This window comes from Narcine bancroftii, chromosome 1 (assembly GCF_036971445.1).
Source record: "Narcine bancroftii isolate sNarBan1 chromosome 1, sNarBan1.hap1, whole genome shotgun sequence".
Taxonomy (NCBI): Eukaryota; Metazoa; Chordata; class Chondrichthyes; order Torpediniformes; family Narcinidae; genus Narcine; species Narcine bancroftii.
Genome location: NC_091469.1, coordinates 33,128,316 through 33,155,021, shown reverse-complemented (window position 1 = coordinate 33,155,021; position 26,706 = coordinate 33,128,316). Strand labels below are relative to the sequence as shown.

General features: G+C 43.6%; 1 long non-coding RNA gene across 1 annotated transcript; it reads right to left on the bottom strand.

The window, feature by feature from the left end:
* Positions 1-1,347: 1,347 nt before the first annotated feature.
* Positions 1,348-26,706, bottom strand: LOC138757021 (uncharacterized). The gene is made up of 3 exons (XR_011353282.1): positions 24,809-26,706; positions 3,902-3,962; positions 1,348-1,550 (listed from the first exon to the last, which is right to left on the bottom strand). It is a non-coding gene; the product is annotated as an uncharacterized lncRNA (long non-coding RNA).

The window sequence follows — 26,706 nt, the reverse complement described above, 5'->3', positions numbered from 1 at the left end:
CTGCATCAAAGCCTTGCCCATGATAGAACCTAATGATAATGTGAAATGTTCCATCTGAACTCTTTGGAGAGCAAGCACTCAATACAATACATTATATATGTAACAATGGTACCAGGCAACATATGGGTATGACCATTTGCCAACACTGGTCCTTTGAAATAGGAAGTAATGCAAAGGTGGGTTGAAACCATAGATACTACAATAGAAGAAAAGGTATGGGTTAACCAAACGTATCTGGGAGGTACATTTCTCAGTTGGGGAATGCAAGTTAGCAAATCAGGACTTTGGTTCTGTGGAGAGGGGGCCTACTGGTTCTAGCCAAGAAATTGGTCAGGATGTTGTGCGCTAGTAGATTTTATGGTGACAAATATAAAGTTTGCACCAATCCTACAGGCAGAAAGATTTGGCGCCAAAATTGTCATGGAAAAATATGGAGATGGTTCAATTCCATAACAATAATTTCATTGGGAGATTTCAGTTCTGGAAACATAGAGAATTTATTTGTTCCCTTGGTATAGAGTAACCTTTTTAGCTGATCACATAGATAACATCACCTACACCATGTCAGCATTTGCAAACCAGGCAATTAAAGGATTCCAGATTTTAACCGCTACCTAGAGTAGTCACAGACTGACCCTTTTGAATCATGAGATGGCGATAGACTATATTTTGGCAAGGCAGGGTGGACTTTGTGTTGGACTAAATTTGAAAGGCGATACATGTGCCACCTTGATTTCAGACTCAGAAGATGTCATGGCAAATGTCTTCAGTGCTCTGGAGATAAAATAGAGATGCATTTGGCCCATCAAAAAGTGCAGGAAAATCACTCAGGTTGGCTTGTTGATTACTAAGGACCCTGGGGATCTATGCAAGTGCAAATCCTGATCCCCATTGCTGTAGTATTGGTCATGGCTATTTGTGGATGCACCATAGTACTAACATGTACAAGAGCAATGTAGGCCCGCTGGCTAGGAACAATGTTAGGAGGAGGGGGTATGATGATTCGACAGGATGAATATATAGGGGAGCATGCCCAACTGTGTGATTATATGGATGAGAAAAGAAGATCTTGACCATGTTTGGGAATATAGTTGATCTGATTCCATTACATCCAGCTTCTTTTTAACATTTTCAGTTTAGATGTCAATAATCCATTCATTTGTCTATAAAACGGTAATAGTGACTTCTCTTTGACCTAGAGAATGGAACTTTTCATGTTTACCACATGAGATTGTATCGCACAAGACTGAAAGTCTCAAAGAGGGGAATGGAGAAGTAAGAGTCTTTCTCTTTTAGATTGATGTTGATTAACATTGTTATGTGGCTGATTGCACTCAGAGACAAGTGAGGAGTACAAACACGCTTTTAATAGCTTACAATCAATGGCCAGTAGACACAATAGTCCTCAGGTGAATCTGAGGTCAGGTGGGAAAACCAGGGTTTATATTGAGATAGGTGAGGGTGGAGCCAGGGGAGGAGCCATCCATCTGAACAATACACACACAGTAAATTCCAGTTCACTGTCGTCACCCTTTCCTTCAGAATTGAGCCTGTGGGTGAAAAACAGAGACCATACAATTAAAAAGAAACACTAATAGTTTACAAATATTTACAAGTTAAGTCTGTCAGGGGACCTAGTTATTCTGGTTGAGCGCTTCAGTACTGGAGGACATTTGGCTTCCTGAACCTCCTGGACCCCTGTGGTTCAGGGTTACTGGGTCTCGAGGACTCCGGCTCTGGTCGCAGAGTGGACTGGACCATTTCCTGAGCAGTGCCATCCTGAACCCTGGGTTGGGTACTCAGTAGTTCCTGTCTCTTTTGAGGCATCTGATCCTCAGTTCTGGCTGGTGCCTGGTCTCTGATCAAGACGGTGTCCTCTCTGCCATCAGGATATGCTAAATGGGCACATTTTGGATTGGCATGCACCTTCTCGATCAGCGGGGCGGTCTGGCTCCTCCTCATGTGCTTTCTCAGCATAGAAACATAGAAGATAGGAGCAGGAGTAGGTCATTCGACCCTTCGAGCCTGCTCCGCCATTCAACGAGATCATGGCTGATCTTAAAGTTCAGTACCCCGTCCCTGCCTTCTCTCCGTAACCTTTAATACCCTTATACTGAAGATATATATCTAATTCCCTCTTAAATATATTTAATGAATCTGCCTCTACTGTCCTCTGTGGCAATGAATTCCACAGATTCACCACCCTCTGGGTAAAGAAATTCCTCCTCATCTCGGTCCTAAATGGTTTGCCTATTATCCTCAAACCATGGCCCTGGGTTCTGGATTTTCCCATCATTGGAAACATCCCATCTGCATCCATTCTGTCCAGTCCTGCCAGAATTTTATATGTCTCTATGAGATCCCCTCTCAATCTTCTAAACTCCAACAAGTACAATCCCAATTTGCGCAATCTTTCCTCATAAGTCATTCCTGCCATTCCAGGTATCAGCCTGGTGAATCGCCTCTGCACTCCCTCCATTGCAAGAACATCCTTCCTTAGATAAGGTGACCAAAACTGCACACAATGCAGGACTGGCCCCAGTGCCATTAACCAAGCCGAGAGAGTAGACCCAGATGTGGATTTCCTCTGGAACGTGAACGTAAGTTAATGAGGAGTTGCGTTGGTCACAATGCAGAGGAGCGACTTATGGAGTGGATTGCCGTGGGCAGGACTTCTTGCCAGCATGAGTCTGGAAGGTCTTTGGACCTGAGAGCCAATTTTACGGCCTTCCATTCAGTCGCTTTCTCTTTTTCAACTTGTCTGTTCCCCCGGGGATTGTAGCTAGTCGTCCTGCTTATGAGCAAATACTGGCAAACCTCTTCACTCCTAAATGATGAGCCCCAGCCACGATGGATATAGCTGGGATTCCTGAACAGGGTGAAAATAGAGTGCAAGGCCCTGATGACCATGGTGGTGGTCATGTCTGGGCAGGGGATGGCGAACGGAAAATATGAATGCTTGTCAATTAAGTTGAGAAAGAGACGATGCCTTAAACAGGCAGGTAAAGGAGCCTGAAGATGATCACCCAATGGTACAAAAATAGCTTCTTCCCCTCTGCTATCAGATTTTGAATGGTCAATAAACCACAGACACTACCTCACTTTCTCCTTTTTTGTTCTAATTTATTTACTTTAAAAAAAATGTAACATATAGCAATATTTCCTACGGTAGTGCACCTGCAAAACAAATTTCACATCTTCACGATGATACATTCTGATTCTGAGTTTAATGTATTAATGGATTGGACATGATTTCCTGTAATAGGTAAAACCATTCTTTGGTACACAAAGAATGAGCACATTTTGGAAGAGCTTCTATGAAACGCTCTAGCAAGATGAGAGATGTCATCATCGAAGTGGTCTTTCATTGCTTTGACTAACAATTCATCTCGTCTATTTACACATCTGCATGCTTTGGCTTCTTTGTGCTCTATTCTGTCAATACCTATCCCATGTTGTAGGTATCTGTGTAAGAGTGAATGGCAAAGTGGTAGAGTGGTCACCTGTATTTCCATTGCTAGAAGAAACTGCATTGGTCTTGCATTTAACTAGATTTCTTACCTTGTGCCTGGACTGAAGTTTTGGAAAAGACAAATAACATTGCTTAGCTAAGCCTCCCACTCACAGCCTCAGCTCCTCTATTCCGATGGCCTGTGCTAGTTTTTAAAGGAATACGATAACAATATTGCATTCTTCTTGAGGGAGGCTTCAGTTAGTTGTTGCCAGCTGTGTTAAAGCACATTGTGATTGCTTGATAATCATAGCATCACATTTCAAAAAGAAAATGATGAAGTCTTTTTTTCCTATCGTCTGATAGGAAATCAATGAAAAATCCTTTAAATTATTTTTATACCAACTGTTCCAGTACAATTGATCCAATCCAATGACATTCACTGTGTACCTGACACCCAGAATCTTCAATCCAAGATGTTAATCAAGAAGTTTAATTGTTCAAGTTGTTCCTGAATAGAGCAAGCATATTCAAGGTTTTATTAGTAAAGAGACTCATTATGTAAGCAAACACTCTTTGAATCATAGACATCCGAGATATAAATAATTGAAACAGTAGAAATTGTTCTGATTGAAATACAGTCATGTGTCACTTAACACCCACGATATGTTCTGTGAAATAGGACGTTATGCAATTTGAACATTGTGCAAAGACCATATTATAGTAACAGACATTTATTATGACGATCAAGGCATATTTATTATACGTTATATATGTACGGTACCATTATATGCCTGGCAGTGCAATTGCTTTGTATACAAGAGACATGAGATACACGTTTTGAGTGCGGGAAGCCACTATGTCCCGTTCTCTGATCAGGATTTCTGAACTCTATTATAACCTTATGTGACCACAGACGATGGACATATATATATCTATATAGATATAGATATATATATCTATATCTATATATATATGTAGATGGACATACGATGGTCGGGTGTTGCCTGAATTTACATTATGCGGCACATGACTAGATTTGTCATACTAAAAATATTGGTGTGATCTAATTAACTATTCGTTAATAGATCAAAAACAGCATGATGGGTGGAAGATCTGTTATTCCTCATGGAAACACATAAAAACTTCAGATGCTGGAATATGGAGCAAAATAAATGAAGTCTTGGAGGAACTGAGATGGTCAGCAGCATCTGTTGAGGGAAATAGATGTCCAAGATTGAGGCTGTCATGCTAAATGCTTCATATTCCTCATTCCTTTTGATAATACATTGTCAAAAGGTTCAAACATAATATGTCGTGATTAAGAAACAATACCTTTCACCTTTTTTTAACAGCTGCACAGCCTTTTTACAGAGGAATTGTGCAAGCATTTCTAAACTGATCAATTAAGAATTCTAAATACAATAAAACCCCTGTTATCCAAAATTCAAGCAACTGGAGGGCTAACCATGTGGCAAAAAAAATGCAGCAAATAAATAGGCTGTAGCGACAGTGAAGAAACTCACAGCCACCACGTTGGATGCACTTAACTATTGTTTTATTCAAATCCCACGCGCACCTCTTTGAGGGCAGCATGAGTTCGGCTACTGCATGCGCGGTGATGTCATAACGGCTGCCAGATGTGTGCGCTGGGCTAAAAACATGAGGGGGGGGAGAACCCCTGACGGTGCCATATTCTCATGGCTGCCCCACCACACGGCGGTACAAGTGGGGCTGGTTCGCCATGAGAGAGTGCGCTGCCACACAACTGCTTGGGCGGATGGCCTCAGCATTTGGGCTTGGCCGTTTGCACCAGCCAAGAGAGGTCCAAGTGTGCTGCCTTTAGGCGGTCTATGGTGAATAGTTAATTTTTGCCCCCAGTGTCCAATGTAAAAGTCTTGCCAGACTGCTGGAGGACTTTGTACAGGCCCTCGTACAGGCGCTGCAAAGGTGCAGTGTGTGGTCCGTGCTGAACAAAAATTAATTCCGCCGAGTCTAGCTCTTTGGGAAGATGGGCCGGTCGGGCGCTGTGATGCGTGGGAGGCGGGAGGCTAGCGAGGCGGGGGCTAGCGAGGCGAGCTTGCTGCAGAGCACCCGGGTGCTCAGTCGTAGAGCCGGGTTCTGGGCCGAAGAACTCACTGAGCAATGAGAGTGGCGTGCCGTACACCAACTCTGCAGATGACGCCTGTAGATCCTCCTTGGGTGCTGTTCTGATGCCGAGGAGGACCCAGGGTAGTTTGTCTGCCCAACTGGGGCCTGTGAGGCGAGCCATGTGGGCTGACTTCAGGTCCACCAGACCATTTGCTTGTGGTTGATAGGCTGTGGTGTGGTGGAGTTTGACCCCAGAACATTCGCCGGTTGAGTCCAGAGGGCAGAGATGAACTGGGCGCCTCTGTTGCTGGTGATGTGTCCAGTGGCCGACTAAATTCATGGCACACGTCTCGGCAGAAGTCTTCTTGATGGGGATGGCTTCTGGCCATCTCATGGTCCAGTCGACCTCAGTGAGCAGGTAGCATGCCTCCCTGGACACCGGGAGGGGGCCCATGATGTCAACATGTATGTGTTGGAATCTCCTAACTGCTGGGTTGAACTGTTGAATCAGGGCCTGCATATCCTGGTGGATCTTGGAGGCCTGACACTGAGTGCAGCTCCTCGCCATCTCGGCAACCTCCTTCTTCAGCTCGTGCCACACGAACCGCTACGCCACCATACGCCTTCACCGAGGGGTGTGCTAGATCGTGGACCATACTGAAGGACCGCGACCTCCACTGCGGTGGGACTACCGAGTGCGGTGAACCGGTGGAAATGTCGCAGAGCAGCGTGTCCGGACTGTTCGGCAACTGAATGACCTGGAGGTTGAGCCCCGAAATGGTGGTCCGGAGGGCGTGATTACCAGTTGAGAGAGTGCGTCCGCCATGATGTTGTCTCTGCCTGCCCTGTGCCGGATGTCGGTGGTGAACTCTGACACATAGGAGAGATGGTGTTGCTGGCGGGCCGACAATGGATTCTTGGCCATTGCAAGGGCCTGCGTGAGGGGCTTGTGGTCAGCGACCGCAGTGAATGGCCTGCCCTCCAAGAAGTACCAGAAGTGCCAAATGGCTAGGTACAGTGCCAGGAGCTCCAGCGGGCGAAGGTGGCTGCTAAAGAAGGCCAGAGAGCACCACTGTCCGTCAACCCACTGCTCGAGTATGCCCCCCTCCCCCACACGGCCGTGGCTGAAGCGTCTATTGAGAGCGCGGTGTGTGCCTCTGGGCGTGGGTGAACCAATAAGGTGGTGCTGGCCAGGATGTCCTTCATTGCTGTGAAAGCACCCTCTGCCTCCTCTGACCAGACCAGGACTTTATCTTTAGAGGCAATCAATGTGAGCAGCGGCCGCATGATGCGGGTGGCGCCGGGGATGAAACAATGATAAAAGTTCACCATACCTATGAATTCCTGCAGGCTCTTGAGGGTGGTGGGTTTGAGGAACTGCCGTACGGCCGTAACTTTTTCTGGCGCCAGGGTGGCTCCTGCTGCTAAGATGGTGTGTCCCTGGAATGGCAGTGTCTGCTTGCCAAACTGGCACTTGGCCACGTTGATTGTGAGGCCGAATTCTGCCAGGTGGGCAAATAGGATGCGGAGGTGGGCCTTGTGCTCCTCGTGGTCACGACTGGCGATAAGGATATCATCGAGGTAAATAAACACAAAGCCCAGGTCCCTGCCCACTGTGTCCATGAGGTGCTGAAAAGTCTGGGCCACATTCTTAAGCCCGAAGAGCATGCACAAGAATTCAAAAAGGCCAAATGGGATGATGATCGGCGTCTTACCAATGTCCTTGAGGTGGACTGGGATTTGATGATAGCCCCACACCAGTTCAACTTTCGAGAAGACCTGGGTGCAATGGAGGTTGGCCGTAAAGTCTGGATATGAGGGATTGGGTACCTGTTCGGCGTGGTCGCATCGATAATCCCCACAGGGCCTCCGGAAGATTTGGGTACCATGTGAAGAGGGGATACTCAGGGGCTGTCCGAGCAGCAGATGATACTCAATTCCTACAGGTGAGAGAATTCCTCCTTGGCTAACTGCAGCTTCTCAGGCGGAAGTCGTCGGACCTTGGCATGCAGCGGGTGGCCTTGTGTGGAGATGTGATGGTATACCCCATTCTGGGGCAAGGCAGCGTCGACCCAAGGCTGCAGGATGGAGGGGAACTCATCGAGTATGCTGGAATACTTATCCTTGGGAGTCATGATGGTGGCGATTTCTTGCTTGCAGGCGTCCATAGCATCTAGACAAACTGAGTGGAACGTGCGGATGTTAACCAGACTTGCCCTTTATGTCTACTAGTAGGCCGTGTGCTCTGAGCAAATCGGCCCCAACAGCCCGGTACCCACTGAGGCCAGCACGAACCTCCAGCGGAATTTATCTTTCCCGATCTGGATCTGTGCCCTGCGGGTGCTGAAGGTTTTGATAGCAGAACTGTTGGCCGCCTGCAGAGTGGGACTATGAGCTTGGATGCATGTCTCGAGGGCGGTTTGGGGCAAGACACTCAGTTCCACACCAGGGTCCACCAGGAAATGACAGTCGGTGGACTTATCGGTCACATGCAGGAGGCTGTTCACGTGGCCAGCCATCACAGCCATCAATGGTGGCTGGTCGAGTTGTTGCCCTGGTAGGTACAAGATTGCCTGCACTTACGAGTTTGTGCCCCCCAGCGTTGATGATAGAAGCACCAGGTGGGATGGTGCTCCTCTGGCTTGTGCTGGGGGGGGGGGGGGGTGCTGCAGCCTGCTGGTTCCTGGATGAATGACCTGGCTGAGGGTGGCTTCGTTCTCCCTCTTGGTGTGACAGAGGGTGTCTGTTTGGGCTGCGACTCACCGTGGATCCGTGAAGTCCGCATCCGCCAGCAGGAGCTGAATGTCCTCGGGCATCTGCTCCAGGAAGATCTGGCAGAACAAGAAGCAGGGCTTGTGATCCTCTGCCAGTGCCAGCATCTTGTCCATGAGGGCCGATGGCGTTCGGTCTCCCAACCCATCCAGATGCAGGAGTCTGGAGGCCCGCTGTTGTGGGGAGAGATCAAATGTGCCCAGAAGGAGGTTCTTGAGGGAAGGGTATTTACCCTCAGCTGGTGGGATGTAGATGAGATCGTCCACCCTGGCCGCAGTCTCCTCATCCAGCATGCTCACGATGTGGTAAAAAATCATGGAGTCTGCGGAAATGTTCCTGAATCGAAACTGCGCCTTCGCCTGCCCAAACCACGTACGCAAGTGATGGGTCCAGAAGGTGGACAGTTTGATAGCAACACCGTTGATCTCAGAGGGATCCATGTTGCGAGACCAGAAAAATGTCTGGGCTTGTCAGGGTCACCAATGTAGTGGTAGCTAAAGTGAAGAAACTCACAGCCACCATGTTGGATGCATTCAACGACTGTATTATTCAAATCCCGTGCACGCCCCTTTAAGGGCAGTGTGAACCCGTCCACCGCGTGTGCAGTGGCACCATAAAGGCTGCCCAAGGCGCGTGCTAGGCTGTAAGCATGAGGCAAGGGAGAACCCCTGATGGCACCATCTTCTCATGGCTGCCCCCGCCCCCACGCAGCAGTACAAGCGGGGCCGGTTCACCACAAAAGAGTGTGCCGCCACAAGGTAAAAAATACCGAAGTTTAAAACTGGTGCTCTTTGCCTTAGTTCACTAATCATGCAACACACAATCTCAAGCAATCAAAAAAATCACTTATCCAGCATCTACTAAATCCCATTGGTGCTGGATACCAGAGGTTTTACTGTAGATTAATGAGGATATATGTCTTGATGCTGAGCCCCTTTCAGATTTTCGGTTGTATATCTGACTTCAAGTACTTCTGCTACATGTACATTCATGGTCTTGTACTTCTGCTTGTGTTAAGCATTCTTGCTGTTGCGTTGAAAGTGTTGATATGTCATTGCCTTCGGAAATATTGCCCAGTGGAAGAATGAATATTGTTGAACTGAACCTGAATTGTGCTGGTTGGCACATCAAGACTGATCAAGTCAAGTTTATTGTCACCTGCTTGGGCAAGTACAACTGACGAAACAGCATTCTTCGGTCCTCGATGCAAAACATGCAAAACACATCTAGTCATAACACTCATACAGATAGATAATACATATGCAGGACAAATAAATAAATAAATAAATATTGCTTCATGAATATGAATGTCTCAGATGGTTACTGTGAGTCGTTCCTTTGGTCATTCAGCATTCTCACTGCCCATGGGAAGAAGCTGTTCCTCAGCCCGGTGGTGCTGGCTCTGATCTTCCTGTATCTCTTTCCCAACATGAGCACCTGAAAGATGCTGTGTGCAGGGTGGAAGAGGTCCTCAATGATTTTGCATGCCCTCTTCACATATCGATCCCAATAGATCATGTCGCTGAGGGGGGGGGGGGGGGTGGGGGTGAGGAGTCTCCCTCTCTGCCACCACCGATCCCTTTCTCTGCAGCAACCATACCACTGTAATGCAGCCAGCCAGGACACTCTCGATAAACTTCATGTAGAAGGTTGACATTATGGTGGCCACTAGCCTTGCCCACTCCAGTCTTCTCAGGAAGAATGGTGTCCTTTCCTGACAAGAGAGGAGATGCTGAGTGTCCACGAGAGGTCACTAGTTAAGTGAATTGCAAGGTAATTGGTGCTCTCCACTCTCTCCACTACAGTGTTGTTGATGTGTAGTGGAGGATGGTTATCCCCCATCCTCCTGAAGCCCCCATGGCCATCTCCTTTGTCTTGTTCACGTTGAGACTCAGGTGGTTACTCTCACACCATTTCATGAGATTTTCCATCTCCTCTGTAGTGAGACTCAATGTTGTTGCTGATGAGCTTCCATGGTTGTCAACTTGGTCAATTTGCTTTGTTCTTATCGAGCAGAAGGGTTTGAATAAAGCATCTTACTTTAATGTCAGTGTCTTAATCTAATCTAAGCTGCATGAGGTTGCTTTCTGGGAGAGCTGTTGTACCCACAAGTCAAACTCTATGTTGTGCACAATACAGCAGTCAAAAGACAGAAACTTTCACTTGCACAGAATAGGAGTGGAACGATGAGCTGGGAACACATTCTATCCCTTTGTGAATGAGTTCATGCAACACTTGTTGAACATTTGCTCAGAAGTTATTTGCATAAAAGCTAGGAGCAAGTTGACATTTTAAGAAAGCAATGACAAGGACTGATTTCTGAGAGACAATAGAGTGAAAGTCATGGAGTCGAACAATGTTGAAATAGATTCAGCTCACTGAGTCATCGGGCACCTCCTAAACACTAATCAAACATTCCCATCAAATCCCTCTTGATTTCATCATTCACCCTGGGAGCAATATTTAGTGATCAACTTATCTCAAATCCACAGATATTTGGGAGGAAATTGAACTGAGCTGAATTGTTAAGGTGAGTAGACCATATGTGGACTTGACTGAATTTGGCAGTAACGAGTTCTGGTAAAACTGAAATCAGGGCTGAATTTCTGAAATAAAGGGGAGATAAACTCCAGTGGGTGGAGCCATAATTTGCAGAAGGAAAAATGGTTATGTTTCTTGGAAGTCAGTCATCCTAGCCCCAGTATATCATTGCATGAATTTCTCGATGCTGTCTCCTAGTCTTAACTACTTTCAGCTGCTTTTTCAATTTTCAATGATCTTTCTTACATCATAAATTCAGAAGTGTGGATGTTCCCTGATGATTGTGCAAGGGTCAATTCTCAACTCCTCAGTTCAACATGCAGCGAGACCTCAACAATATTCAGGCCGAGACTAAGAGACTGCACTTGTGCCACAAAATGAGTATTCCCAACAAAAACAAATCTAACCACTTACTCTTGTCAATCCCCATCAATGACCTTCAGATTATCTTTGATCAGAAATTCACATGGATCAGCTACATAAATACCCATGAATACCAGGGCAGATGAAAGCTTCTGTATACTGCATCCCCTTATACCCATCATCTACAAGGCATAGTTTAAGAGTGTGACCGAATAATCTCTACTTGCATGGACAAGTAAATGCCAACAATTCCTAAGAAGCTCCAGGAAAGTACAGCCTGCTTAATTGATGCTTGAATCACCACACTTAACCTTTAACACTAGTTCAAGGTGGATGTAGTTTATACCATCTATAAAATGCACTGTAGCTATTCACCAAGAACAAAGTCAATCCAGCCTCCACCTCCACTTTTTGCAGATTCTCCACCAAGTATGCTATGGTGGCCTTCTTGGACCTCCTATTCAGCAGCACCGTGGAAGCACCTGAAACAGCTGTTTGAGAAGTTTAGTCATCATCATCATCTCAGGGGAAATTAGGAAAAGGAAATAAATTCTGGCCTTGTTGACAATGCTTAAATAAAGAGTCCAGAGCACTAGATCTAGGTTACTCTAACAGAGCCAAGGCTGAGGAAGTCCTGCAATCACTTTCATTGACTAAACTGGTGCTCCTATTTAACAATCAGCTGAAAACAAAAGAACACACGACACAGTTCCTTCAATAACCTGGACGGAATTTAACTATCATGTCTTCTTGAGAAACACCTTGGGACCTTACTTTGGTCAGTTGTTAGAATGTACCAATCACCCAGCTACAACTATCAGAAATAGTTCAAACATAAACAATTTGAAGCAGGAGGATTCAATAGGGTCAGGCAACAACATGGGTAGAAATGGTCACTGAATGTTTCGTGTTGAGACCCTTTATCGATATTGCTCACCACGGATGCTGCCTGATGAGCTGAGGTCCACCCGTTTCCTTTTGTTTGCTCAAGATTCCAGTATTTGGTGTTCTTGCATTTCCTCAGGCAGCTTCCATGTCCATATTAAAGAATAGTGACTTTGATCCATGGGCAGAACAATATTCGTTAACCAATTCTGTATTGCCAGTGAATCAAACAATGATGAAATGACACTCACATGCCTGCAAATGGCCGTTTTTTTTTTTTTGGCAAACTAGCTCTTGTGTATGGCAATTAACCTTTCTTTCATCAAAACAATTTTTTTTTCTGAAAATGCCAAATGAGTACATTTCAGATGTCAAAAACAAAAAGCAGCTTGGGACAAAACTTAACTCTGTTGACTAATGCAGAGTCAGGATCCTATTCTGAACGAAGTATTCTTTCCCCTTACTAGGCTGCAGATCGTTTCTGATTGGTGTTCACAAGGGCACAGACCAGAAGGAGCTTATTCTCTTGAATTTCAAGTATAAATAAAGTCTGGACTTTTTCTCTATGGCTAGAAATAACCCTTGTTCATTGATTCTTTACAACTCTCAGGAAAATGTAACAGGGCAGCATAATAAATAAGAATTTTACCAAATGTCTCTGCAGAGTGTGTCATCCAAATCATTTCAGGTGCACTGCTCAATCCAATAGCCACATTAACCAATATGAAGAACAGCATTGTAGTTAAAGAATTCAGGGAGAAGGATGGTGGAATTCTTGAACAAATTATCATGGAAAAGGAAAAAGCATTAGATGGACTTGAATGTGGATAGATATGCCAGGCTGTTCTGGAAGGTAATTGCTCCATCTGCTATAGAGATTGCTGAGGCTCTGACAAAAATAGGGCAGCACGGTTGGCATAGCAATTAGCACAATGCCTTTGCAGCACCAGTGATCGGGACTGGATCCGAGTTTGAATCCCGCACTGTCTGTAAGGATGTTGTATGTTCTCCCTGTGTCTGCATGTGTTTTCTCTGGGGCCCTTCAATAATGTACTGGGGTGTAAATTTGGTGGCCTAGACTCATAGGGCCAAATTGACCTGTTACAGTGCAGTATGTCTATTTCTTTTAAATTAAAAACCTTTAAATTTTCTCTTGCAGAAAGGAAGTTCTTCAAAAGATTTACACTTCTCACATAGTGGATCAATATCTGCATAAAAATGAGATAATTTAAGTTTGGGCATACCACCTTGAATTGTAATAAGCAATGCCTGCCACAAAATGAGGAATCATTAACCAATCTTCATCTGAAAATATTATGTTCAAATCTTGTTCCCAATCGTTCTTAAACCCAGGCATTGAGGCTGAACTTAAATCCAAAAATCATTATGGATATATGATATTAATCCAATGTGAAAAAAAGTAAGTTAAAAGATCAATCAAGAATATTAAGTACTTGAAATTCGAGGAAAATCATAAAGTTTGGACTGAACAAAATGTATAACTTATAAATATCTTAAAAAATTGTCTGTTAGAAAGATTAAATTTAACTGATAATTGTTCAAAAGAGGGATAATTAAAAAAGATCTTTATAACTTTGGATACCTAATCTATTCCACTCCTTGAATCCTATATCTAGCACATACGGCTGAGAAAGATGATGATCTATAATGGGACTAGCCAGAGAAAAACTATTAAACGCAAAGAATTTTTGAAATTAAGTCCATATTTTCAACCTACTTCTCATTAATGGATTATGTGTCTATTTAGGAAAGGAAAAAATGGTTTAAAAATCCTAATATTGCCAACATAGACTTTTTTTGAAAAGTTCAGTTCCATTTGTACTCAAGAGGGGCATTTCACTGACTTATCCAAATGTTATAATAAAAGTAAATTCCATATATTCATGGTCAAGTAATAAAATCTAAAATCTGTAAATGTAAAATTTTTCAAGCTTCACTGATCGATATGTTCTGGGAGTACCCAAATTTTGAGAGATTTTGGAAGGACATTTTCCAAACTTTAATCAATGATTTTTAAGATCAAAATATAACCATGTCGATTAATTGCTTTGTTTGGTTTACTTCTGTCTGCAACTCAGGAGAAAGTTTTAATGTTTACCACACTGATAGCCAGACAAACAATTTTATTGAAATGGAAATATGATAATAGTTACATGATCGTAGTTATTTAAGCTTATAGAAAATTGGATACAGCATTAAAAATAGAAAGTTTCAATTTGTAAAGATGTGGGGCTCATTCATAGAATATTATCATGGTTGGAAGAATTTAGAATGTTCTGGAGATTCTCTGTCAGATGTCTGGAGGTCACTGTCTGATCCACAATTTTCCTTTTCTATCACAAAGGTAACCTTGATTAGAGGGAGGGGGTAGATAAGATTTAGTTTTTAGTTATTTTTATCATTTTTTATTTGAATTAATTTGGCAAATATGGGTTTCAACATGATTATCATATTTGATAGCATATAAGACCCCCCCACTTTCTCCCCTCCCCAGGTTTTATATGCGAAGGTGACATTTTGGAGAGCATGGCATTTCAATCTGGCCCAAGTATCGGGGGGGAGGGATTTCCCCCCCCCAGGACCTGGGGTGCACTTGAAGGCCATTGCTGCACCTAACCTGAACTCTAACCCTCCCCGAGCACCTTCGCCACCTCTAACCTTAATCCCCCCCCCCCCCTGAGCGCCACTGCCGCCGTCCCTACACCACCCTCCCAAGTGCCACCATTGCTACTGCTGCTGCCGCTATCCCGGTCACAGAAGGTACTGTGATGGAATATTTGGAAATGTTTTTGGAAAATAAATTGGGAAGAGTAGAGAAGGTTACATACATACACACACTTTAAAACAGATCTTATTTGAAATACTGGAGATTTCATATTCACAGTGACTTTACAGATATTATGAATTACGCTGTGGAGATTTCACAAATAGCTGTTAATTGATTTGTGATTTGATCTTTAAAGCAACAGCAAGAGACAGGCAGTCTCCTAATACCCCTTCACAGAAAGGTCACTACTGGGTTATTATTTACCTAAAACAACAGATTAACCAAAAAGACAAACTCTTATTGTTTGCTGGAAAAGATCAGGGGTTTTGCAAGTGAGAGAGAGAAGGATATGCTGCCATGCTGCCTAGCAGTTTGAGTCAGAGAGAGAGAGAGAGAGAGAGAGAGACAGACAGACAGACAGAGAGACAGAGAGACAGACAGACAGACAGACAGACAGACAGACAGACAGAAGGGAGTCTTGGACTGTGTGTGGCACAGAAAGCTGTAACAAGTCAGGAGAAGCTTGTTGGAACTGAAACAGAAGCTCCGTAATGGTGGATGGCTGAAGGGCTAACTGTCTGATGTTTCTCTTGGAATAAGAGGAACAGAAAGGAACTCTGTGATAGCCTGAAAGAAAGAGGTTATAATCTGGAGAACCCTGATGGGACAAATTTTACCAGCAAGAGATTGAGGTGACTAATGGTGGTAACTCATTTGTGGAAATCCTGGAACCACACATTTCTCTCTGCAAACCTACAAGAACCTTCCTGAGCGGTAACCATTTACCTTTCAAGCACCAAAGCCTGGTGAACTTTGTACATGTTAAATTTTGTGCACAGTATAAGAATTGCCTGCAACCAGAGAACTCGGAAGAATGAGAAATGAGATTGAACTGTGAACCAAAGAACTTTTCTTAAATAAACACACACATTACATACACCTGCACTTAGAATTATAAGGGGGTTAAGATAGATTAGTTAAGTTAATAGAGATAAGTTAAAGTTTGTTTCTGTTTTCATGTTTAAAGATAATTAAAAACTTTTATTTAAGTAACTACTTGTCATGGTGAATATCTATTGCTGTTGGGTTTTGGGGTCCTCTGGGCTTGTAACAGTACACTTACCTGTTCATCGTAGCATTTGCCCTCAATGAAACAACACCAAATAAAACATGGCAGGTCTCACGAGATCTGGCCTACCCATAAATACATTACAACATGGACCTTTTTACCCATAAATACATGAAAATATGCATACTTTTTAAAAATTCTTATATTCTTATGATTCCCTTCTGAAATGGGGTTGGGGATCTTATATATATGCCGTCAAATTTGGTAATTCAATAATTTGTTTCTCATGTGGTTTAAGGAACTGTCTAATGTCGTTCCATCCATTTTCTTTTTAATTGTTTGTATATGAGATGACATGTTCTGTGTTTTCCTTAAAATTTTGTATATACGTTTATATGTTAAACTCATTAAAAAGGCCTGACACCTTTTTACCTTCTGCTGTGTCGTATGTGATGTCTGACAATAAACTTGAAATTTAAATCTACCAGCCAGTGCACCTAATATCACTGATTTTTTTTTCAATTATTGAGGAACAGGATCACTCAAAGTTGCAGAGGAACTTGGTGAACAAGTCGAAAGAGCTCTGATAGCACAGGAGGATACACTAGACCCTTTCATGCAGTGAGAAAACCCAACTGTAAAGGCGGAGATTCTCCACCCTTACATCGGGAGACATACCTCTATGAATACACTGTGGCCGGTTCCAAGGTGCCAACTGCAAACCCTCTTGGGGAAGGATCACATGAATGTAATCCCACTGCAAGCGGCTGGCTAGGGGTGAGCTGATGACATTGCGATAACACCGTCAGCCCATGACCCATCTCCCTTCTCTCTCCCACCCACTCACCTCTCTCCCTGCATGACCCCTTCAGGGCAGGGGCGGCCAGCAGGAGCCGTCATGGCAGGGGTGATCAGTGGGAGCAATTAGCACGGGGGCCATCAGGGTGGATGCTGTCAGGGCAGGGGGGGGCCATAAAGGGGTGGCCGGAGCAGGCTGTGACAGCCCTGCTGGCCTCTTCAGCACCTCACCGGGCCACCTCAGCCTTCAGAACCGCTCATCAGTGGCTGAAAATGCAGCAGAGCAGTGGCTGTCTTCCCTACCCATAATTCCCCAAGCAGCTGAAACCATTCTGGGAAATGCAGAGCAGTTCCAGCTGCATGGGGGATTATGGGTAGGATAAATAGCTATTGCTCTGCCATGTATTTATGATGGGCGGTGCCATGGCACTTGTCCCCCCTGTCTCCATCGGCTTCAGAGCATGCTACGAGGCACCTCCCAAGATGAATGCAATGTAAGAGCAGCCTTTTAGGGCTGCTCTATAAAAGATAAGTTTATATTTTTTTTCCTCCACGCTTATCGCTGGCCTCCAGGCAGAGGCTTGGCATGAAAGTGCATGATTAGATTGTCTTCAATAGCCGGGGCATGAAGGGTCATATAACCACCTTATAAAACAGTAGTCTGCACCTGAAGTACTGTTTGCAATTCTGCTCACTACAATATGATGTTGCCTGGAATGGGGTGTTTAGGAAACTGGGAGAAAAGACACCTGATTGAGATATTCAATATTATATGGGGCATAGACAGGACAGATGATGAAAAACTTCTCCTAAGTATGGGTTCCATAACCAGAGAACAGTGGTTTAAGTTAAGGAATAAGAAATCTAGAGGGGATTTAAGAAGGATTTGTCTTATTCAGCGGTTGGTTGGAATCTGAGACACACTGTCTGAGAAGGTGATGAGGAAGGTACCTGCATATAATTTAAGAAGTATTTAAATTAAATGCTTGAAACACCATGACATAGAAAGCTAAATGGGATTAATATAGATAGGTATGTCAAAGCTGGCATGGAGACATTGGGCCACAAAATCTACTTCTATACTTCATGTCTCGAACTTTGTATTCGCTTCAAGGCCATGACCTTAGTTGAGACATTGCTATCTTGTGATAGACTTTATACCATAGAAATCTCAGTTAAACTTGCTGACAAAAGATCCCTTGTCAAAACCCACATCAGTGCTCAAAATATATACACTTCACACCAGTGAGGACCATATTGACTTACCAATGACAAAATCAATTGAATTAGCTTTTTAAAAAAAAATTAGCATGCAGCCCATACATATTATGTCAACTTTATGGCTATGAATTTGTGGCACAACCAATTGATTTTCCCCATGGATTAAGCCAGGACTCTAGACCATTAATGCAGATAAATGAATTTATATTGAATAAGGAAAATCAATCTTAACTGTGTGGTTTGTGTGGTTTATTGCAATTGATTTACTGCTGTCAATTCCTCAATGTGGATGATAGCCCTCCATCAATGACACCGTGATAGTGGAATCTCAGCAGGTAATGGTCATCTTGTGCAGGCCATTGCTCATTGGAGCAAGGAGTACACATTTGCATATTTGGCATCTCCATTATTGAAAAGCTACTTGCAAGCAAAGCAACTTGTCCAAAATGCCACCATGCATGGAAAACAGTAGTTACAAAGAGAGACTTGAAATCCTGGGATAATTTGCCCTGGAGAGATGATGGGAAAGAAGGAAGTCAGTAAAGGGCCTTAAAGTGATGGAAAGCTTTTTGGCAGAGGGAAAAATGCCAATAGCAAGAGAATTTTGAATAAAGGTATCTTAAATCTGGTAATATGACAAAAAACAAAAATTGCTCAGAAGCTATCAAAATGTCCGTTTTCAGACTGGGACCTGTGTGATGTCTGTGTAAACAGTGAGACTCCAGATGTACTTGCTAAGTTCTTGGCCTCAGACGGTGATAGTGATTTTGAAGGATTTTAGACTTTTTTTAACAATAAAAAATGTCTTTCTAATATGCTGTTAGCTTAAAAATCTGTTGTAGGGTGAGGTCAGAGTGGGTTATGGAACCAATCGAGTGGTATTTGAGTAGAATTTTAAGGTCACATTTTTGTATCTGGCCTAGAAGACGACCCCTATTTTTGGCGTGTTTTTTGGGTGCTTCAAGAGTCGTCTTATACACAAAAATATACGGTAGCTTTTATTATGTAGGTATACACACCAATGGCATCATGAAGAAAACCCCTACTTCCTCAGGAGTTTGCGGAGGAGCTAGTGGAGTTGTTCAAGTGAACCGGTACGGACTTGAAGGGCCAACATGGCCTGTTTCCGTGCTGTAAATGGTTATATGGTTATAAGTGTTGTAGTCTAGTTAGTGAGAAAGGAATTTTGCCTGCTGATGGTCTAGATGGTTTACACTCGTAATTCTTCCGGCATCCCCTTGGCATATCATTGATCCAAATTAGAAGCCTAATGACTGTAAATACCAGAGTTAATCAAGGTAACTAGCTGGTTTCTCTGCTCGGATCACCCATTGTTTCACCTCGATTTTCAAGAGTTATGCCTGCAGCAGGTATTAAACCTACTGCCAAGTGGAAGGAAAAGAGCAGAGAAAATCAAGAGAAGAGGAAATTAAAATAAATAAAAGGACGCTTTTTCATTCGGTTATCAGATATGGTGGAGACTAGTCAATCCCTATTTACCCTTGAGAAACAAAACTTCCTTCTTGAACTGCTGCAGTCTGTCTGGTGAAGTTGCTGTTGGGTTCCAAGATTTAGACTTAATAACCATTAAGAAACGACAATATATTTTCAAGCCAAGATAGCAAATGCCTTGAACCGAATCTGCAGGTAAAGGTATACCCATGTTCTTTTAAGATGCAGAAATCCTGACTTTGGCAGGTGCTTTCAAAGATGCATTAATAAGGGACAGGAATGTGTTTGATAATACTACACCATTCAGCCTTGATGTGCTAGAGCGGAGTAAGTGAATGGTTAGGGCAATGGATCCACTTGATCTCGGAGTCAGAGGGAAACACTGCCCCCTTCTGATGGAGAGCAGGACAAAGGACATGACAAAATTATACCCAGTGGAATTAAGGAAAAAATATCAAGAGTCTCTTCATTCAAAATCTGATGGAAAGATGGTATTTATTGACTTCTTCAGCAGACTCAGGATTACATTCTCTCTGCCCTTCTTCCTCACTTCAAAGTGGTGCACTTCTTTGTCTTATCATTAAGGGTTGTCATCCTTCCTTCTGCCACCCAAGTGCGACTGCAAACCTGCCTTCGCCTAAGCAGAGACGTCCATTCTTCAAAAATTCTGTGGTATTCACCAATAGAATTGCATTGCATTGTGAAAGTGACACAGAAAAAGGACATAAATGATTCTGATATACATTCCACCTACTAGTCCCATTTCCCATTGGTGTGACACACTTCCACTTTTACACTATTCTTCGAAGAAACCTTCTAAACTTGAACAAATATACTTAATCAGAATTTAAGTCTATATTTGTCCTCCTGATGAGTGGTAAGAATCCTAGGCCTGATAATATTCAACCTGCCTGCAGAAGTCATCTAAAAAAAATGGTGCCGCACGAGGTTGCAGTGGTCACTTTGGCTCTGCACAACAGAGAAATCCCCAACCCATTACATATTGTGTATGATTATGTAACCCAAGAGAAACTAAGAAATATTTATTTGACAGAAACCAGAGGATCAGGTTGGTAAGATACGGAGCAGTTTGAACGTACTGAAGGAAGGGAGTCAGACTGCAGCAAACCACAAAGCTGGGAGACCATCAGAAGCACTGTGAGGAAAGGCAGAAGGATGGCATGAGGGCCTGCATTGGAGCTTGACTCACAGTTTACCCGTTCAGACCTGAACGCTCCCAACGGTCTTACTCACAAATGTAAGATGATAGGAAGGAAAATGGATGATCGGAGGCTACATCTGAACCAGAAAGAATTGGCAGGCTGCTGTGCTCTGGTGATTACAGAAATGTGGCTCCAGGATGATTCCAGACTCAGCGATCCAATTGATGGCCTTATCTCCTTCAAGGCAGACAGAAATGCTGCTGCTTCTGATAAGACACAAGGAGGGGTACTGTGCATTTACATCTGCGAGAACTGGTGCTAAAATGTCTCTGCTGTAAAGACGTTCTGGTCAGCAGGGACACAGTACCTGATGGTAAAATGCAGCCCCTTCTACCTGCCCACAGAATTCACAGCCATGCTGATTGCCACAGTTTACATTCTTCCTTTAGCAAATGAGAGTAAAACCATGAAGGAACTATATGGTCCTATCTGCAAAGCCCAGTCATCCCACACTGAAGATTGTAGCTGGCAATTTCAATCATGCCAACCTGAAAACTGTTCTACCACAGTTTCAACAGCAGGTCAAATTCATCACCAATTCACAAGCATGATTGGACACAGAAGTCCATGTACTTCTCAGAGCTTGTGATGCTGCCTTCAAGAGAGGAGATATGGCACTGAGATCAGCCAGGGCTGAACTATCCTGTGCAATCCAGAAAACAAAACGTGGATATGCACCAGCTGTGGAACACTTGCAACACAAGGCTCATATTGCACGGGATCAAAACTATCACAGGCCACAAGTTAACTTGCAAGTCAAAGTCAACAATGCCTCCCTTCTTAGCAGACTGAATATCTTCTATACACAGTTCAATTAGAAGAGTAAGCTGCCATCAAAGAAAGCTGCATCTCTCTCTGAAGGCTCCCTGCAATGCTGTGGCCGAGGTGAGGAGAACCCAATCCAAGGTGAATCCATATAAACGACCAGACAACATAGTCAGATACTGAAGGACTGGGCTGACCAACTGACGGAGATCCTTACAGCCATTTGCAACATAGGTTTCAAGACAGCCACCATTATCCCAGTACCGAAAAGGTTGATAATAACAAGCCTCAATGACTACCGCCCAGTGCTACTGTCCTCCATCATTATGAAATGGTTCGGGAAGGCATCAAGGCACACATCCCAGAGACATATACATATTTCAGTTTGCCTACAGACAGAACTGTTCTACTGATGATGCTATAGCCTTTTCCCTCTATGCCATCCTGTCGCACCTGGAGAACGATGCCTCATATGCCAGGCTGCTCTTCATTGACTTCAGCTCACCATTTAGTAGGATCGTACACCAGAGGCTCATGGAAAACCTGTCCTTGCTGTGATTAAATACACCTCTCTGTAACTGGATCATAAACTTCCTAAGTGAAAGACTTAGGTTGGCAGGAGAATGCTGAGCACCATTACAATGAGTACTGGTGCACCTAAGGGCTGTGTGCTCAGTCCACTCCTGTTCACACTACTGATGCATGACTGAAATGCCAGATCCAGCTCCAACCGTCATCAAGTTTGCAGATGACAAGACAGTAGTTGGCCTCATCTGAAAAAATAACAAGTCATAATACTGAAAAGAGGATGAGAATCTCATGAAAAGGTGTGAGAATAACAATCTAAGTCTCAACATGGAGAAGACAAAGAAGATGATTGTGGATTTTAAAAGGACCAGGAATGACTCCACTACACATTAATAGCTCAGTAGTGGAGAGAGTGGAGAGAACCAAGCTCCTCTGAGTTCACTTAAGAAGTGATCTATCCTGGACATACAACATCTCCACACATCAGGAAGGTGCAACAGTGACTACACTTCCTGAGAAGGTTGAATAGGGCAAGGCTATTGGCTGCCATCATGTTAACCTCCCACAGGAGTTCTATCAAAGCATCAGTCTGCAAGGCTGTAAGGGCGGCAGAGATGATCACTTGAGTCTCCCTACCACTATCGATTTATTGGGATCCTTGTCTAAAGAAGTGAGGGCCCCTATCACCCTGCACACAGCATCTTCTAGCTACTCCTGTCAGGAAAGAGATACAGGAGTACCAGAGTCAGAACCAACAGGCTGAGAAACAGCTTCTTCCCACAGGCAGTGAGAATGCTGAATAACTGATGAACTGCCAATGTCACTCTACTATTTATTTAACAATAATATTTATTTATTTTAATATTTGCATATACATGCTGTCCATATGTACTGTTTGTTTGTATGTGCATTATGTCTGCATGTGTGTTTGCTGTGTTTTGCATCAAGGAGTGGAAAATGCTGTTTCATCGGGTTGTACTTGTACAATCCAATGATAAATAAACTTGAACTTGAACTTCACTCCTGAATTGAAATTGTGGCAGTTATCTGAAATTTTAAATGATGACATGTGAAATTTGTTCAGAATTGCTATAGCTGACAGAAACCCTCCATTCTCCTTTGTTTTTTTGTAAAATCAGGGACGCAGTAAAATTCTGCAATAGTCTCTGGTAATAACTCACTGAGCTTGCACCCTGTGGGACCAGTGAACAAAGGAAGATCTGTAGTTGAATCCACCATGATCAAATTTGCAAACAATAACTTGTTGAAGAAGTTGCCAAGAACCTACAAAATGGAGCCACATTATATATGAAAGTGAGTGCAATAATAACAGATTAAATTTAAGTGTCAGCTTTAAATCTGCATTCTGCTGAGTTCACAAAAAAAGGAATAAGCATGTAAAATGCTGGGAATTTGCAGAAAGAAGCAATATTAAGATTGGTGAATACAACAGGTCAATGTGGGTGTGGTAAACTTTTGTGATGCACAATTCCATGACTATTTTACGTTAAAGTTTTTCAGCAGAACTCAAAAATGCCCTTTTCAAATCCCATTGTTACACCAGTCTTTTTCCCTATCCCTCAATCCCTTCTATATCCCATTCACACCTCTTGTCTTCTAATCCCCTTTGTTGTCTCCTTCACTTTACTCCACTCTTCCCCACGCACCAGCCTACCAATGCTCTTTCCCACATTCTATTCCCCTAACCTCTCTCATTTCCTACCCATGTCACTTCTTCCCCACTTAATTACCTTCCTAAATCCTTGTCCTTCATTGTTTTCTGCTGCTGCTCAGGTTCCGTTCTCCATCTTGCTATTTCATACTTCTTGATCTGTCTCCTTTAATCAATGCTTGTCTCACCCCTTCATCCTCACTCATTTCAAATTCTCATTGATCTTCTTTCCATCTATAACCTCCTGCCCTGCTCCTGATCTACCTTTCCCACTTCTAACCACCTGCTGATATCTCTGCTCTTCCTCCCATGGTCCCATACCATACACCACTAACCACCAGCAAGAATTAAACAACAAAATCTGCACATTCTTGGGTCAAGTGCAATACTCAAAGTGCAGGAGAAACTGAGGGGGTCACAGCATCTAGAGCAGTGGTTCTCAACCTTTTTCTTTCCACCCACACATATCACTTTAAGTAATCCCTATGCCATAGGTGCTGCGTGATTAGCAAGGAATTGCTTAAGGTGGTATGTGGGTGGAAAGGGAAGGGTGAGAATCACTGCTCTAGACCCAATTGTGACTGAAATATTTTGCTTGAGAATAATTGCCATTGACCCATTTCCTTTGGAGTTCTGAAACCATGCACATAATGAGTCAATTAGGTACGATTAAAACAGTGGTTTTCAAACTTTTTCTTTCCACCCACACACCACCTTAACCAATCCCTTACTAATAACAGAGCCCCTATGGCATAGGGAATGTGAGTGGAAAGAAAAAGGTTGAGAAACACTGAAGGAAGTAAAAGGCAATCAACATTTCTGGCTTGAGCCCTTTGTTGGGAATCTTATAAAACAAGGAAACATGCGCCTGAAATAAAAGGTGAGGGGGAGGGGGTTGGGAGGAGGAGAGGAGGGGAAGGAGCACAAGCTAACAGGTGTGATATAATAGGTTAATAAATGTAGGAGAATAGAAGAGAAAGTACCTGGGAGGTGATGGAGGGGGCAGAGAAGGCAGAGGGTAGGAAGGGTCAAGTCTGGGTGATCACATAGTTGTAGAGCTTGAGAGCAATGGTATGATTTCTACATTTCTAGAAATGTATCTGTTCATCATGGCTTTCTATGGTAAAATATTTGACAAGCTTACCACATACTCATTGAAAATTTATTTTTATCATACCTTGCATCTTACCTTGTATTCTGAGATTTTGCCCGCATTCTAAGCCTTCCAGTCAGAAGAAATATTCTTCCTTTATGCAGTCTATAATTTTATATGTATTGATGAGACCACCGCTTGTCCAGTCTGTTTAATCTTGTTGCATTTGTCATATTTTAAAAGAGTTCCCTTCTTATTCTATAAACTCTGGTGAATGGAGGCATGGCCTCTCCTCATTCTACAGTCGTATCATCCCAATAAACATCCGTGTGATCTGCTGTACATTATCCACATTATTCTTTCTCGGATAAGTAGACTAAAGTTGTATGTAATACTCCAGTTGTGATCTCACCAAGAACATGTATAACTTCAGCAAAACATTCTTGGTCTCATGCTAAAGACCTCTTCAAGTGAAGGCCAACACAATGTTTATCTTCTGAACTGCTTGCTGTGCCTGGACATTTGCTTTCAGTGACTGAAAGGACACTCGCATCCCTTTGTACATCAACATATCCCGAATCTTTCATTAAAATAATAGTCTATCCCAGACGTGGCTAACTCTCAAGGTCGAGGATGATGGTCTTTGTTCCTACGGGCTCTCAAGTGGCTTATGAGTCCAATCTTGGAGAGTGGCCCACAGAGCGAAGACATGTACGTGATGTTGCACTCCAAGAAGCACAGAATACTTCACAAATCGAACAACTAATTCCATGGCATGAAAACCACTGCGATTGGAGCTGATGGATATTTGCAGCCTTTGTCCACCTTCACAGCTGTTGAGTTCAGAATAACTTCAACCACCTGTTCCACCGTTGAGGACTTAATTGGATTGTTCTTTGTCAGAGACCTCAACCTCAAGCTTACCACTATGGGTGACCCTACCAGGAGAATAGCTGCAGATAGCATCGCTCTCAGGATCTCAGGACCACACAAGTTTCTCCACCATGACAAGGTGACAATCCATGCAGAAGATGTGTAGAACAGTCTCCCAGTTTAGAACATAAATCCTTCAGTCCACGATGTCTGTGCCAAGCATGATGTTAAAATCAAACCAAAACCCTGCTGCTTGCACATGATTCATATTCCTCTATTTCTTACATATTACCTCTGTTCCCTTCTCTATCTATGTCTATCTAGAACAGGGGAGGGCAACCTACCGGATATTTTTCCACGATCCTAATTTATCTAGCCCTGTCCGTGGCTGCTCCCCTCAGCGTGCAACTCCTCCTCTCTGTGTGCAGTTCCCACCTTCAGTACATGGCTCCCTCCCCTCGGTGCGAGCTCCACCTCAGTGCCCGACTGCCCCACTCTCCACAGGTGGCTCCCCCACTCTCTGTTGGTGTCTTCCCTATCCACTGCATGAGACTTCCCACCCTGTCCTCTGCGCAAGACCCTCTCTATCATAATGTTCTCTCTACTCTCACAGTGACATTCTCAGCCTTCTTATGGTGACATTCTCCCCCTCTCACAGTGGCATTATCTTGCTGTCTGTGAGAGTCTTCTCCTCTGCATGAGACCTATCTCTTCTGTGAGAGACATGTGTATGTGAGAATACACCTCTCTCTCTCTCTCTCTCTCTCTCTCTCTCTCTCTCTCTCTCTTTCTACCTGTTTCTGTAGGTGAGACTTTTTTCTGAGTGTGTAAATCCCTCTGTGTGACTTCTCGTCTCTCTGCAATCATCTCGCTCTGTGTTGGACTCCCTCGCAGAGTTGCACTTCTTCTCCATGGGTTGGACTCTCTCTCTCTCTCTCTCTCTCTCTCTCTCTCTCTCTCTCTCTCTCTTTCTACCTGTTTCTGTAGGTGAGACTTTTTTCTGAGTGTGTAAATCCCTCTGTGTGACTTCTCGTCTCTCTGCAATCATCTCGCTCTGTGTTGGACTCCCTCGCAGAGTTGCACTTCTTCTCCATGGGTTGGACTCTCTCTCTCTCTCTCTC